The sequence below is a fragment of the Coenobita brevimanus genome, chromosome 80 (genome assembly GCF_032717465.1).
Source record: "Coenobita brevimanus isolate Jiangsu-jjx chromosome 80, ASM3271746v2, whole genome shotgun sequence".
Lineage (NCBI taxonomy): Eukaryota > Metazoa > Arthropoda > Malacostraca > Decapoda > Coenobitidae > Coenobita > Coenobita brevimanus.
This window is the reverse complement of record NC_137033.1, coordinates 46,217,049-46,231,090: the sequence shown is the minus strand read 5'-3', so window position 1 is coordinate 46,231,090 and position 14,042 is coordinate 46,217,049. Positions and strand designations below refer to the sequence as shown.

The 14,042-nt window shown below is 42.5% G+C and overlaps 1 protein-coding gene across 1 annotated transcript in view; it reads right to left on the bottom strand.

The window, feature by feature from the left end:
• The window catches only part of LOC145409354 (uncharacterized), a 309,085-nt gene that overhangs the window by 166,771 nt on the left and 128,272 nt on the right, over window positions 1-14,042 (bottom strand). The window lies entirely within an intron of this gene.

Genomic DNA, 14,042 nt, shown 5'->3' with positions numbered 1-14,042 from the left:
CTTATTATGAGTCAGGAGTGAAAAAACCTGCATCATGTAGTACAAGGGGACGCAATTTCTAGGACCATCTTGTCTCTAACCCGTGCCCAGCTGCACAGTCTGCCTCCAATAAGCCCACGTCAGAACTCATAACTCAGCGAATGTGCGACGTTAGAAGAAACTGGTCCATTACCTAAGAAGACAGGGTCGCATGGAGAGCGAATCTGGATATTTCGAAAGACTACTTCCTATGTGATTTATACTGCAAATTAGTCTCAGACATTTCACGTAAGTTTTTATGTAGACAACGTCGATATTATGATCACACACACACACACACACACACACATACACACACACACACTGTGCGGTGCAGTGCGGTGCAATGCCGTGCCTTGCGGTGAGGTGAGTTGTGGTGAGGCGAGATGCGGTGTGGTGTGGTGTGGATGATGCGGTGAGGTGTGGTGTGGTGTGATGCGGTGAGGCGAGGTGAACGGAGGTGTGGTGTGGTGTAGTGTGGTTTGATGCGGTGTGGTGTGGTGTGGTCTGATACGGTGCGGTGTAATTGATGCGGTGCGGTGTGGTGTGGTGTGTTGTGGTGTGTCTTCTCAAAATTCGACATACGGTAGTGAAGCACCCAATGCCGAAAATCGTTAATGAGAGACAGGCGGATGACTCTTCATTTAAAATTAAATTAGGTAAAATACTCGTATTGAAGAAGAGAACCGAACGCGTAAATGACTTAAGATGAAGAGGAGAAAGGGAAAAAAGAAAATATGAGGAGATAAGAGAGGAAACTGGAGAGTGTTGTGGTTCTGGATTGTTCAGAAGAGAACTGTTATATATATTGAAAGTTCCTTTGAGTGTGAGACATGTGTATTTCTCTCTCTCTCTCTCTCTCTGTATATATACTTACTTTTTTTTTTTTTTTGCGAAATTGGTCATTTTGCAAAACTACCGACGAAATCGGACATTTTGCACCCGGACAGATTGCCAAGAGGGGGTACTTTGCACTACCCTTACCTAACCTACCCTAACATAGGATTGGTTGGGTTAGGGTTAGGTTAGGTTAATGTAAAGTACCAAGACATTTACGCGTAATTTTGCAAACTGACTAGGGTTTTGGTTTATAAAAATCTGCAAACTGACCGATTTCATAAAATGACCGTAACATATACAGTGTATTAATTCCAGTTCAGCGACCCTCAGATGGATGGATGGATGGATGAGCGGATGGATGGACCGAGTGATGAAAGGATGGATGGCCAGATAGTAGGAAGGAAGGAAGGAATTTGATTACACGGATGGTTCGATGGATATTACAAGGAAATTGATTATACGGATGGTTCGATGGATATTACATAAGAGGAGAATTGATGGAAAGAAGGATGGAGGTATTGCGAGGTAGATCAATAAATGGATGAACAGGTTAATATATAATTGGAAGATCAGACTGAAAATATTATGGAAATATTGGGGTAATTAAGTTCTTGGATGGATGGAAGGATAAATACACAGAAGACTGGAGAGACGGACAGAGATAAAATTACGTATAAACGGGAAGAAAGAGAATGTGCGGTGAGTGGACGAATTTGATTAATGAGCAAAAAGGAAGAAGGGTGGGAGAAGTCAAGGGATGCAAGAACAAGAAGATACTGTAAGAATAAAGAGGAATCAGGAATAAACGAAGGAAACGGCACACAAGGATGAAAGGAGGAGATAAGAACGAAGGAAGAAGATTGGATGAAGGGAAGAAAGAGGACGAAAGACAGAAAGGAGAGAACCCAGGAAGAAAGAAGGAAGAGACAAAGTAAAAGATGGAAGGATCTATGGAAGGAAGGAAAAATGAGAAAAAATGAGAAAGAAGATAGAAAAAAGGAGAACGGAAGGAGGAATGAGAGAAATAATGAAGGAAGTGCAGTGATATGAGTTGTTGCACATCCAAGCTCATCTCGACAAGAAGCTAGTGGAGTGCAGGCTGTAAGTCCCCATTTTCTGCAGTACACCATCCTCCTTTCAGATGATAGGGACGGAATTGAGGAAAGTTTGTCCAGTATAACCGAGCAGAGAGCCCACCAGTTTCATCAAAGCCACCACGTGAAGGTGTCCCCCTCCAGCACTAAGGAAAAAGAAAGAAATGGAATGAAGAAAACAAGAAGTACGGGAAACAGGAAGGGGAAGGAAGGAAGGAATAGACAGAAACATGAAAGGGCCAATATAAAGAGGAAGAAAAGAAAGACAGAAAGAAAGAAACGAAGGAAAAAAGGAAGAAAGAGACAGAATCAAGGAAGGATAAAATAACGAGGAAGAAGAGGGAGAAAGAACGTGAGAAAAAGAGAGAAAAAAAAGGAAATGAGAAAAAAAAGGAAAGGGGGAGTGATATAAACAAAGAAGGGTGGAATGAAGAAGAAAAGAAAAAGAAAGAGTGGGGTAAAACAAGGAGAAGCTAAGAAAGGAAAGAAGCGATAATACAGGAAGGAAGGAGGAACAGGAAAGAGAGGGCGGAGAAGCAAGATTAATGGCCAGAAACATGAGAACTACGGAAGTGTGTGTGTGTGTAAGAGAGAGAGAGAGAGAGAGAGAGAGAGAGAGAGAGAGCCATGAAAGTGAAGAGTTTGATGTATGTGGTAATTTCTCCTTTCACCACACACACACACACACACACACACACACACACACACACACACACACACACACACACACACACACACACATGTATACACAAAATACATACACTCACAAGGACACGCACCAACACTTGGTCACAGGTAAAGACAAAATACATACATGCACGAGGGCACACACACACACACACACACACACACACACACACACACACACACACACACACACACACACACAAAGCCTTTTATGTACTGTACACAAAGTTAGACACACAGGTACACCTTAATTGTAGAACGCCTTAAAGTTTTAGATTGTAGTAACATATTAATAAACTTTCCTCTCCTGTATTAGGGTCGCTCTGAAACAAATGGAAAAAGTCTAGTGATGCAATTTGTAACTTTCCCACTTTTGGGCTGATGTGGTATAAGACAGGACTAAATAACGAAAGGTGTGTGACAGCCATTCTACACGGACCGAGTACTGGGAGGTGTGTAGAGGAGATGGAAGGATATGGGGAAGAGCTAAAGGAGTTTGGGAGGTGTTGCGGAGAAGAAACTGGAATTGATGGGGGGGGGGGACTTAATGCACGGATGGGAATGAAGTGGTGGACGGTGTAACTGATGATCATGGGTGCCTGGGGTAAATGGGAAAGGAGAATCGCTTAGGTATGGGGATTTATTCGGAAATAAGCATCAGCAATTGGAAACACGTGGTTCAAGGAAAAAAAAAAACACACAGTGGTATTTATGGATGAGTTTAGTGGGTGAGCAGCAGGCACTGAAGAATGATGTGTTTAAAAAGGGTGCTTATGTCAATATTCCTTGCGGAGGGAGGGGGGGGGGGCAGTAAATGGGCTATGGGTCATTTGTTGCTTGAGGTGGCTGTGAATATGAGAAGTTATTCTTGGTAGGAACAGGAAGGAAGTGAGTGGGAAATGAGTGGTAAAGGCGAGTGAACTCTAAATACCAAGCCAGATACCAAGAAAGAGTATTAGAAGAGTGACATAATGAAAATACTGTGCAATGGGAAACGGAAGAGAAAAAGCAGGCCAAGGAAGCTCTACTTTGCAATGCTAGGAAAGGGTGTGAGATGAAGAGATGAGTGGAATGAATATGGCATGGGGATGAGACGGACAGAATTAAAGTGTGATAGACGTGTTGTGAACAACATTTTCAAGTAGCTGAGGAACACGAGTGGGAGGAGTACTGGAGAAAATGGAAAAAAGTCAAAAGAAAGGAAAGGGAGTTAAATGGAAGAAGAAATGAAGGATGTGATAAACTATCTATCTACCTATCTATTGCCAGACGCCTTAATCCCATACGAGATGGCCACAAACAGATCGCCTCCACGTCGGTCTGTCCCCCGCCATTTCACAGCCCTGCACCCAACTCACACCCCCCTCTCTCATATACCACTCCACGTCATCCCTCCATATCATCCTTGGCCTCCCCCTCCCCCCTCCACCTCACTCACATACACTCTCCTCGTCAGTCTCTCACTCTCCATCCTCTCCATATGGCCAAACCACATTAGTGTGTTTCTCCTAACCCTTGCTATCACATCCACATCCACACCACAACGCTCCGTCACTTCCTCATTTGTCAATTTGTCTCTCCATGTGACTCCACATGCTCCTCTCAAATAACTCATTTCCACAGCTCTCACTCTTGACTTGCGTCTCTCCAGCAACGTCCAAGCTTCACTCCTATACGTCAGAGTTGGTATCACAATACTGTCATGTAGTAACTTTTTCACTTCCATGCTCACTTTCCTGTTTCTTATCACTGCTTTCAAGGAACTAGCAACCTTTCTTCCTTGCTGTGCCCTTTCAAGCACTTCACCCTCTAAACTTCCATCCTTACTCATCACACTACCCAAGAACTTAAACGTGCTCACATTTTCCATTTCCTCACCATCCAGTCTCACTGTACATTCACTGACTTCATTTCTCTCGAAAACCATAACTTTGCTCTTCCCTACATTCACCTTTAGATTCCGTTTCTTACACACTCTCCCAAACTCATCCACCAAGCCTTGCAGCTTCCCTTCGTCTTCACTTAACAACACAGTAACATCTGCAAACAATAGTTCAGGGAGTTTCCAAACACTGCCCTCTCTCTTTAGGGCCACTCCAACATCCACTGCCCTATCTTGTATCTCTTTTATAACCCCATCCATATACAGATTGAACAACCATGGAGACATGACACATCCCTGTTACAACCCAACCTTCAAACAGAAAAATTCACTCAGTTCACTATCCACATGCACTGCAGCCTTAGCACCCACATACATACTCTTCACAGCATTCAACAACTTCCCATCTACTCCATAAATTCTTAATACTTTCCACAATCACTGTCTATCCACCCTGTCATATGCTTTCTCCAAATCCATGAAGGCTGCATACAATTTCTTTCCCTTCTCTAGAAACATTTCCACAAAAGATCTAAGAATGAATACCTGATCTACAAAACCTCTTCCCTTCCTAAAACCTCCCTGTTCTTCTCCAACTAATTCCTCTGTTATATCCCTAACTCTGTCAATAAGTATCCTATCATATACTTTTCCTATTACACTAACAAGACAAATGCCCCTATGAATACCACACACTTCTTTTTCCCCTTTCCCTTTGTACAAGGGAATAATTATACCTGACTTCCAAAACCCCCCCTACCCTTGGGGGTAGGGGGGTTTTTCAAGAATACTCCCCTAGAATCTCTGCTTGTCGTAAGAGGCGACTAAAAGGGTTGGCGGAGGGTTAGTGCCCCTCCCCGGAAAACAACTAACTAAAAAGACAAACAATAAGCCTCGGACAAGGACTGATCAAAAGATGACGACTAAGGACCGGACAAAGGACACGGTAATCGGAACATGGAATGTAAGGGGAGCGAATGCTGAGGTGAAAGAGAGATTTTCCAGGTGCTTGAGGGTGCGAAAGTTGATGTATGCAGAATAACTTAAACTAAATGAAGAGGTGAGAGTGTGAGAGAATGGGAGTATGGATGGGGTATATGTGCAGGAGTAGGTGAGAATGAGAGGGCAAAAGAAGGAGTATGTATAGTTGTGAGTAAAAGATGGAAGAAGAGCATAAGAGAGTATGGATCAGTTGGGTCAAGATTGTGTGGGTAAGATTGAAATTTGGAATACAATTGTGTGGGTGATTGTGTGTGTGTATGTGCCAATGCAAGATCATGCAAGCAGAGTGAGAGAAGAGTTCTGGACAAATGTGGAAGTGTGCATGGAAAAGTTTGGAAGGAATGAGAGAGTGTTTTTGATCGGTGATATGAATGGTAAAGTAGGGAATGTGAAGGTGGATGGAATAGTTGGTGAGTGGGGTGTGCCCGCTGAGATAGATGAGAATGGCAGTGCATTAGTGGATATTTGTGCTGGGACGGGAATGGTGATAGCCAATACCCTCTTCAGGCACAAAATGATCCACAGGTATACATGACGAGTGATGAGAAGGGTGGGTGGTGAACTGAATGAAAGGAAGGCAATGATTGATTATGTGAGTGCGGATGAAAGGATCCGAAAATGTGTAATGGATGCTAGAGCTTATAGAGGTTGGGGGAGTAGACTTTCTGGCCACTACTTGATGGTAGCCAGAATCAAGATCCAATTAAGATGAAGAAATAGAAGAAGGGAAGGACGGGACGAAGGAATATTTGTAAGGAGAGTGGAAAGGTTACAAGAGGATGAGAAAAAGGCAGAGTAAAGAAAGAAGTGGAGGAACGATTGGGCAAAAATGAATTGGAGCAGATGGGAGACGTGGAAGGTGTGTGTAAGATATTTACAGAAGAAATATGTGCAGCATGTGATGTGGTGTGTGGAAGGAAGAGAAGGCGGAGGGGTGTGCAAGGAACAGCATGGTGGAATGAAGAGGTGAGACAGGCTGTGGGACAAAAGAAGAAAGCATACAATGAATGGATGAGAAATAGGGGCGTGGAAGAAGTTGAGAGGAGGAAGAGAGAGTTATATGTAGAAAGAAAGAGAGAGGTGAAAAGGTTAGTAAGAGATAGTAAGAAGACAGCAGATGAGAAATTTGGAAGGAACTTGAGTGTAAAGTGGAGGGACTGTAAGAAAATGTTCTGGAAAGAGGTGAAAAGAGTAAGACAGGGTGGAAGTGAAATTAGCAGGGGAGTGAAAGATAAAAATAGTAGATTACTAGTGGAGAAGGGAGAAAAAGTGAGCAGATGGAGAGAACACTTTAACCCTCCCCATCCCATCGACGTATGGGTACGTTGCAATGATTTGCATTTGCCAGTCCCAGCGACGTACCAGTACGTCGTGCAATTGCAAGGTCCCTAATTTGCACAATTTTCAATTTGTGCGCATGATTTTTTGTATGTATACACGGGACACTTTCCTCTATTCCTCTACAAGATGCCAAGCAGGGACAATGCCTTACACTGCATAACCTCCCCCCTCCCCCCCTCACGCCATTGTCTTGGCAAAGGACCTGTTACCAGTGACCTGGCTAGTAAAGATATTCAGGGCCAGAGTGATTCCCCAATCGATGACAATATGGAGGACAATGTTTACATAGCATTATAAGAAGAAACAGCCAGAAATAATCATCAGGTAATGTGGCAAAAAAAGGTCAGGTATGGTGATTAGTTAATGAGTGAAACAATGCTTATAATGCCCTTATTACTGCTTGAAAACCAATATACTCTCATACTACATATACATTCGTACCAAGTAAATAAATAAATACCGTTTATGAGTGGATAAAATAGTTACCCTCCCATAGAACTCGTTTTCTTTGATGCCAGCATGTTAGAAAATCCACTCAGGTAAGGAGGAACTCCTACCTGGATTGGGTATTTTAAACCTCAGGTGAGCGATTTCTCTATGAATTTTCGATGTTTCTCACCAAAAGTGAAGGTTTTAGCCAAAAAATTTTTTTTCGAAAATACCTTGGGAGTGGGGGATGTCGGAGGTGCGGAAAACCTCGGGACGTGACGGGTTAAGGAATTGTTGAATATAGAGGATGGAAGTAATGTGAGTATAAGTGGCTGGGGAATGGCTGGGAGAAGGAGGGAAGTAAGAAGACAGGAAGAAATCAGTAGGATAGAAGTTGTGGAAGCAATGAAGAAAGTTAAACTGGGGAAAGCCCAAGGAATGTGCTTCAGCATGTCACCACACACCCCATCAATTCCTGGGGTTTTCCCCATTTTGACTTTCTTCAATACTTCCACAACTTCCATCCTACTGATTTCTTCCTGTCTTCTCACCTCCCTCCTTCTCCCAGCCATTCTCCAGCCACTTATACTCACATTACTTTCATTCTCTATGTTCAACAATTCATTATAGTGTTCTCTCCATCTGCTCACTTTTCTCCCCTCTCCACTAGTATTCTACCATTTTTATCTTTCACTCCCATATTAACTTCATTGCCACCCTGTCTATCTCTCCTTACCTCTTTCCAGAACATTTTCTTATAGTCCCTCCATTTTACACTCAAATTCCTTCCAAATTCCGCTCCCACTCTCTTCTTACTCTCTCTTACTAATCTTTTCACCTCTCTCTTCCTTCCAACATATAACTCTCACTTCAGTCTCTCAACTTCTTCCACACCCCTATTTCTCATCCATTCATTATATGTTTTCATCTTTTGCGCCACAGCCTGTCTCACCTCTTCATTTCACCATGCTGTTCCTTGCAACCCCTTTCGTCTTCTCTTCACCCCACACACCACCTCACATGCTGCATATATTTCTTCTGTAAATATCTTGCACACACCTTCTACGTCCCTCATCTACTCCAATTCATATTTACCCAATCGTTCCTGCACTTCTCTTTTATATTCTGCCTTTTTCTCATCCTCTTGTAACCTTTCCACTCTCCTTGCATCTACTCCTTCCTCCCGTCCTTCCCTTCTTCTATTTCTCCATTTTACTTGGACTTTGATTCTCACGACCACCAAGTGGTGGTCAGAAAGTCCACTCCCCGAACTTCTATATGCTCTTGCATCCATTACACACCTTCGCATCCTTCCATCCACACACACATAATCAATCATTACCTTCCATTCATTCAGCTCACCACCCACCCTTCTCATCATTTGCCATGTATACCTGTGGATCATTTTGTGCCTGAAGAGGGTATTGCTTATCACCAACCCCCTCCCGGCACTATGTCCACTAAAGCACTGCCATTCTCATCTATCTCAGCAGGCACACCCCACTCACCATACTCCATCCACCTTCACATTCCCTACTTTACCATTCATATCACCAATCAGAAACACTCTCTCATTCTTTTCAAACTTTTCCATGCCCACTTCCACATTTGTCCAGAACTCTTCTCTCAGTTTGCTTGCACGGTCTTGCGTTGGCGCATACAGGCACACAATCACCCATATTTGTAGTCCAGCATTCAATCTTACCCATACAATCCTTGAGCCAACTGATCCATACTCTCTTATATTCTCCTTCCATCTGTTACTCACAAGAATACACACTCCTTCTTTTGCCCTCTCATTCTCAGTACTCCTGCACATATACCCCATCCATACTCCCTTTCTCTCACACTCTCTCCTCACCATTTAGTTTCAGTTAATCCACATACATCCACTTTCGCATCCTCAAGCACCTGGACAATCTCTCTCTCTTTCACCTCGTCATTTGCACTCCTTACATTCCACGTCGCCATCCGTATCATGTCCTTTGTTCGGTCCTTAGTCGTCATCTTTTGGTCAGTCCTGGTCCGAGGCTTCTCGTTCGTATTATTAGCTAGTTGTTTTCCGGGGAGGGGCACTAACCCTTCGCCAACCCACTTACTGTCACGTAGGGAACACGTGTCGGTTGGTTATAAGGTTACCATCCAGCGTTGTAAATGCTTTTCTGGTTTACAGGAAATTATTTGGCTTGCCACTCTATGTACAGCTACCCTAAAACAGAGTACCACTACACTAAGTGGGTGGATGATGGCGCCCCCACCTACCATTATGTGGTAAACAAAGATCGAATAATTTCTTGGAGAATAAGAATGTGAAAAGTGTGAAGAAAACGAGTGAAAGGGGACGCCATATTGAGGGAATTGAGTAGAGATGCAATAATAGACTCTGGTAAGTTGAAAGAGTGAGGAGTGAATGAAAAGAGAAAGGATGACTGTAAATGATGACGGAGTAGTTAGGGTGATAAACTTGCTTGGTGTAGACTTGCATGGTGGGATTGTTTGGCATGATAGGATAGGAAGAAAGGAGAGGGGGAAGGCATTGCAGAAATTGAAATGGTGAAAAGCAGCTGAAATAGATGGGAATCTAGCAGAATGCCTTAAAAAAGAGGAGGAATGTGTTTCGGAATGGTTAATCATTATTTTAAATTTAAGTTCGAATGAGAGTAAAGCGTTGGAAGACTTGTGGAGTAAATGTAATGTGTCATGCCAATGCTGACAAAAGAGAATAACTCGAATTATAGAGATATGTCAGTTGAGGATGTCAAGTAGCGTTAATGTGTGAGCGATTATTAAAAATGAAGTGTAATAAACGAAGCACCATACTAGGGAGATCTAGAGAGATATATGGGAGAAATATTTACATAAGGGGAAGGATCTGTGCACATCCTTTATGGACTTGGAGAGAATATATGAAGGCACTGATAAGAGGCCTTTTGGTGAGAGTTATAAATGTATAAGGAGGAAGTGAAGCTTTTAAGCGCAGTGTAATGTCGCTGTCAAAACATTAGGGGACATGTGAGACTGGGAAGGGAAGAAAGTAAATGCTGTGAGACAAAGGTGGGATTATGTTAAGAGATGTGTTGTCTCCATGCTTCTTCATCTGTATGTGGCAGGATTGGTGAGCAAGACTAAAAAAAGAATAATACAAGGGAGAGGGGCATAGTTAAGGGATGCAGGGAAAGGGGGAGAGTGGGAAATGTTTGAAAGATGATATTGCTTTGGTCGCAGACTTAACAGCTAAACTTCAGCAGTTTCGTATCTGAGTTTCGAACAATCTGTGAGAGACACACGCTGTGAATGAATGCAAATAACAGGAAGATGGCAAGAACACAAGGGAGTGAGAACGATATGAGATTTTCAGTGGGGAAGCTTAAGGAAAAAATAAGTGTTGTCGGTAACTTAGAGCAGATGTAGTGGCAAACGTAACTTAGAAATCTGAAGTAAATCACTAGACAAGAGAGGAAACAAAAGCATTAGGTTCATAGGAAAGTGCGCGTAAGGAAAAATCAGTGTTTGGATATATATATATATATATATATATATATATATATATATATATATATATATATATATATATATATATATATATATATATATATATATATATATATATATTAAACTCTCTCTTAGTCAAGAAAACATTATTATTGTTTGCCAGCTAACACCAAACGACTTTCTTTAGACGACTGAATCTTAGGAGTCTAAGTGCCAACAAGCATAACTACCTCCGCCTACGAAGCTGGACGGAGGTTATTTAATGTCCTGTTTCTGTCTATATCGTGTGTACAATATATCCCCCCCAAAAGTTATATTGGTTTTCAGTGAAATATGCTGGATAGACTTGCAGTGGGGGAAGAAACAGCTGGTTAGATTTTGAGGAGGATCCGAATTCCGATCCGGGTGCAGGAATAAGTCACACATTTCACTGGCGTCGGCAGAAGTATACCCTCCCAGATAGTGTGTAACAGGGAATTAATTTACTAATTACGTTTACCAACTGAAGCATTCAGTCGAGTTATTTTAGTGCGTATATTTTCTTCAATGTCTTCAACTTACGTTGGTACATAGGAGTTTGGAGTCATACTCGTGTGTGTGTGTATATATATATATATTGTTACGAAACAGAGAAAGATAATGTACACTTTAAGTGAGGATACGAAGAGTCACTACTGTCCCGTAAAGTTCCAGGTTCAAAACAAAAGAGTTAGGTAAAATTACAAGTTAAAGTTTAATGCTTAAATTAACAACAAAACATTCAGGACTCATAAGGATAATGTAATGGCAAAAACAGGTTAAATATATGGTTAACTGCAATAGCCTCTATTAACACGAAATTAGCAAGAGTAAATTTATCTAAGTCAGCCCTGATAAAATGAGATACCAGATAATACTCAGTGAATGCCAGATAAATAATTCCAGATACAAACTATTATCAAAAATGACTGACATAAAGAACTTCACACGAATCACAAAAACTTCACTAGGCCCACAAATCAAACTCATGCTATACAGTACAAGAAAAAATGCAACAACAGTTATACTCAAATTACACACAGCTGCTAGATGGTTGGAGATTTCTTGAGCACTCACAATAATAATATCTGTACAGGGGAGGACAGAGATGTGAACAAAATGAGGAGCAGATCTAAGTGGCAATGATGCAGAGACTGAGCTCATTATATAGGGGCCGGCAGAGCCTGATACAACTTGTAAGAGGACGCGCAAATGAAAGCCATGGGGACATAGAGTTCAAAATCCCGCTCTGGACAACAGAGAGAACGACTTACTCTACTATAACGGTAGAAGGGGGGGACTGAGGCAGAACACGCTCGTGATCAAACATGCAGCATACTGTGCGTTAAAATTACACAAAGGATGATGAAATCATAGGCTATGTAACACCTCCCCACAAAGAAAAAAGAAATTTACAAAGGAAATTTCTTATTACTCTAAAACAATCTGTATATGGCATTACAGCCCATGCAAAGGTCTTTCCTAATATTACAAAACATGAGATCTCCCTAGCACGTTCAGTCATAGGTACTTGCCAGTATCCCTTTAACAAATCAAACTTACTTATGTACCTAGTCTTTCCGATCTTGTCTATGCAATCTTCCACACGAGGGAGAGGGTAAGTGTCTGTTTTGGTTATCTGATAACACGTCTGTAGTCGATGCAAAGGAGGCAATTTAATTGGCTTTGCGTCTCCAACATCGACATCATGCATCAACACAGCGGTTCTTCCTGGAGTAGCACGGAACACTTGCGGGTACTCCTGCAGTAATGCCGAAAACTCCTGCCTTTCCTTGGGAGGTAGATGAAAAAGCTTAGTCTCGAGATCATTCATGATATCAGGACTCTTCCCCAAACTATCACTCAGGCTCATACTGCATGGGAGAGCTTCACTTGCAGACTCGGGTGGAACAGCTACAGTGCAGACTGGATTATTTTCGTCCCGCCTGTGATATAACTTTAGCATGTTGATGTGACATAGTTGCTTGCTCTTTCTACGATCTGGTGTGGCGATGACATAGTTGACATCACTGAGTTTCTTCTCCACGAAATAAGGGCCACTAAACTTGGCTTGAAGAGGTTGCCCATGAACTGGTAGCAGAATCAAAACCTGATCTCCTGGCTGAAAGTGGCGCAACCTGGACTTCTTGTCATACCAAGTCTTCATCTTCTCCTGAGCAGCTCCTAAATTCTCTCTCGCCAGCTGTAAAGCAGTGGACAGCCGTTCTTTGAACTTCATCACATACTCCAGCAGGTTGACGTCATCTTCCTCCGACAGCCAGCATTCCTTGAGTAGCTTAAGAGGTCCTCTTACTTCATGGCCAAACAGTAGTTCAAAAGGTGAGAAGCCCAGTGATTCATTTGGAGATTCTCTTGCGGCAAACACAACGAATGGAAGACCTTTATCCCAGTCTTTCTGATGTTCCAAACAGTATTTCTTGAGCATCGATTTGAGTGTTTGATGATATCTCTCCAACGCTCCTTGGGTCTGGGGATGATAAGCTGAAGACGTGATCTGGGTGATGCCCAACTCTTTCAGAGACTGTTTGAAAACGTTTGACATGAAATTACTTCCCCGGTCTGACTGTACCTCCTTGGGCAGACCAAACTTTGTGAAGAACCCTAGCATTTCCTTAACCACGTTCTTTGCTGAGATATTTCTAAGTGGAATGGCTTCAGGATAACGAGTAGCCATATCAATCATGGTCAACACATAAGAAAATCCTGAAGAAGTCTTAGGAAGAGGGCCCACAATATCCACCAACACACGGGTGAAAGGCGCCTCAAAAGGAGGAATGGGAACTAGAGGTGCAACCTTTTCGGTCTGATTACACTTCCCCACAACTTGACAGGTGTGACAAGACTTACAATACCAGGAAACATCCCTGAAGATACCTGGCCAGTAGAAGTGTTTCAAAATGCGTGCCACAGTCTTCCTCACTCCAAGGTGTCCTGCCAAACTGGAATCATGAGCCACTCTAATGATATCCTGCCTACAAACACGAGGGATGACAACTTGATGTACAACCTCCCATTCACAGTCGGCTGATGCTGTTGGGGGTCTCCACTTCCTCATAAGTACTCCTGACTTTACATAATAACAAGTAGAAGCACCGGCTGACTCTTCTTCACTGTAAGCAGAGTTAGCTAGACCTTTCAACTCAGGGTCAGCAACCTGCAACTCAACCAACTCTTGACGAGACAAATTATCAACACTACGGGGTACTGCCTCATCTGGT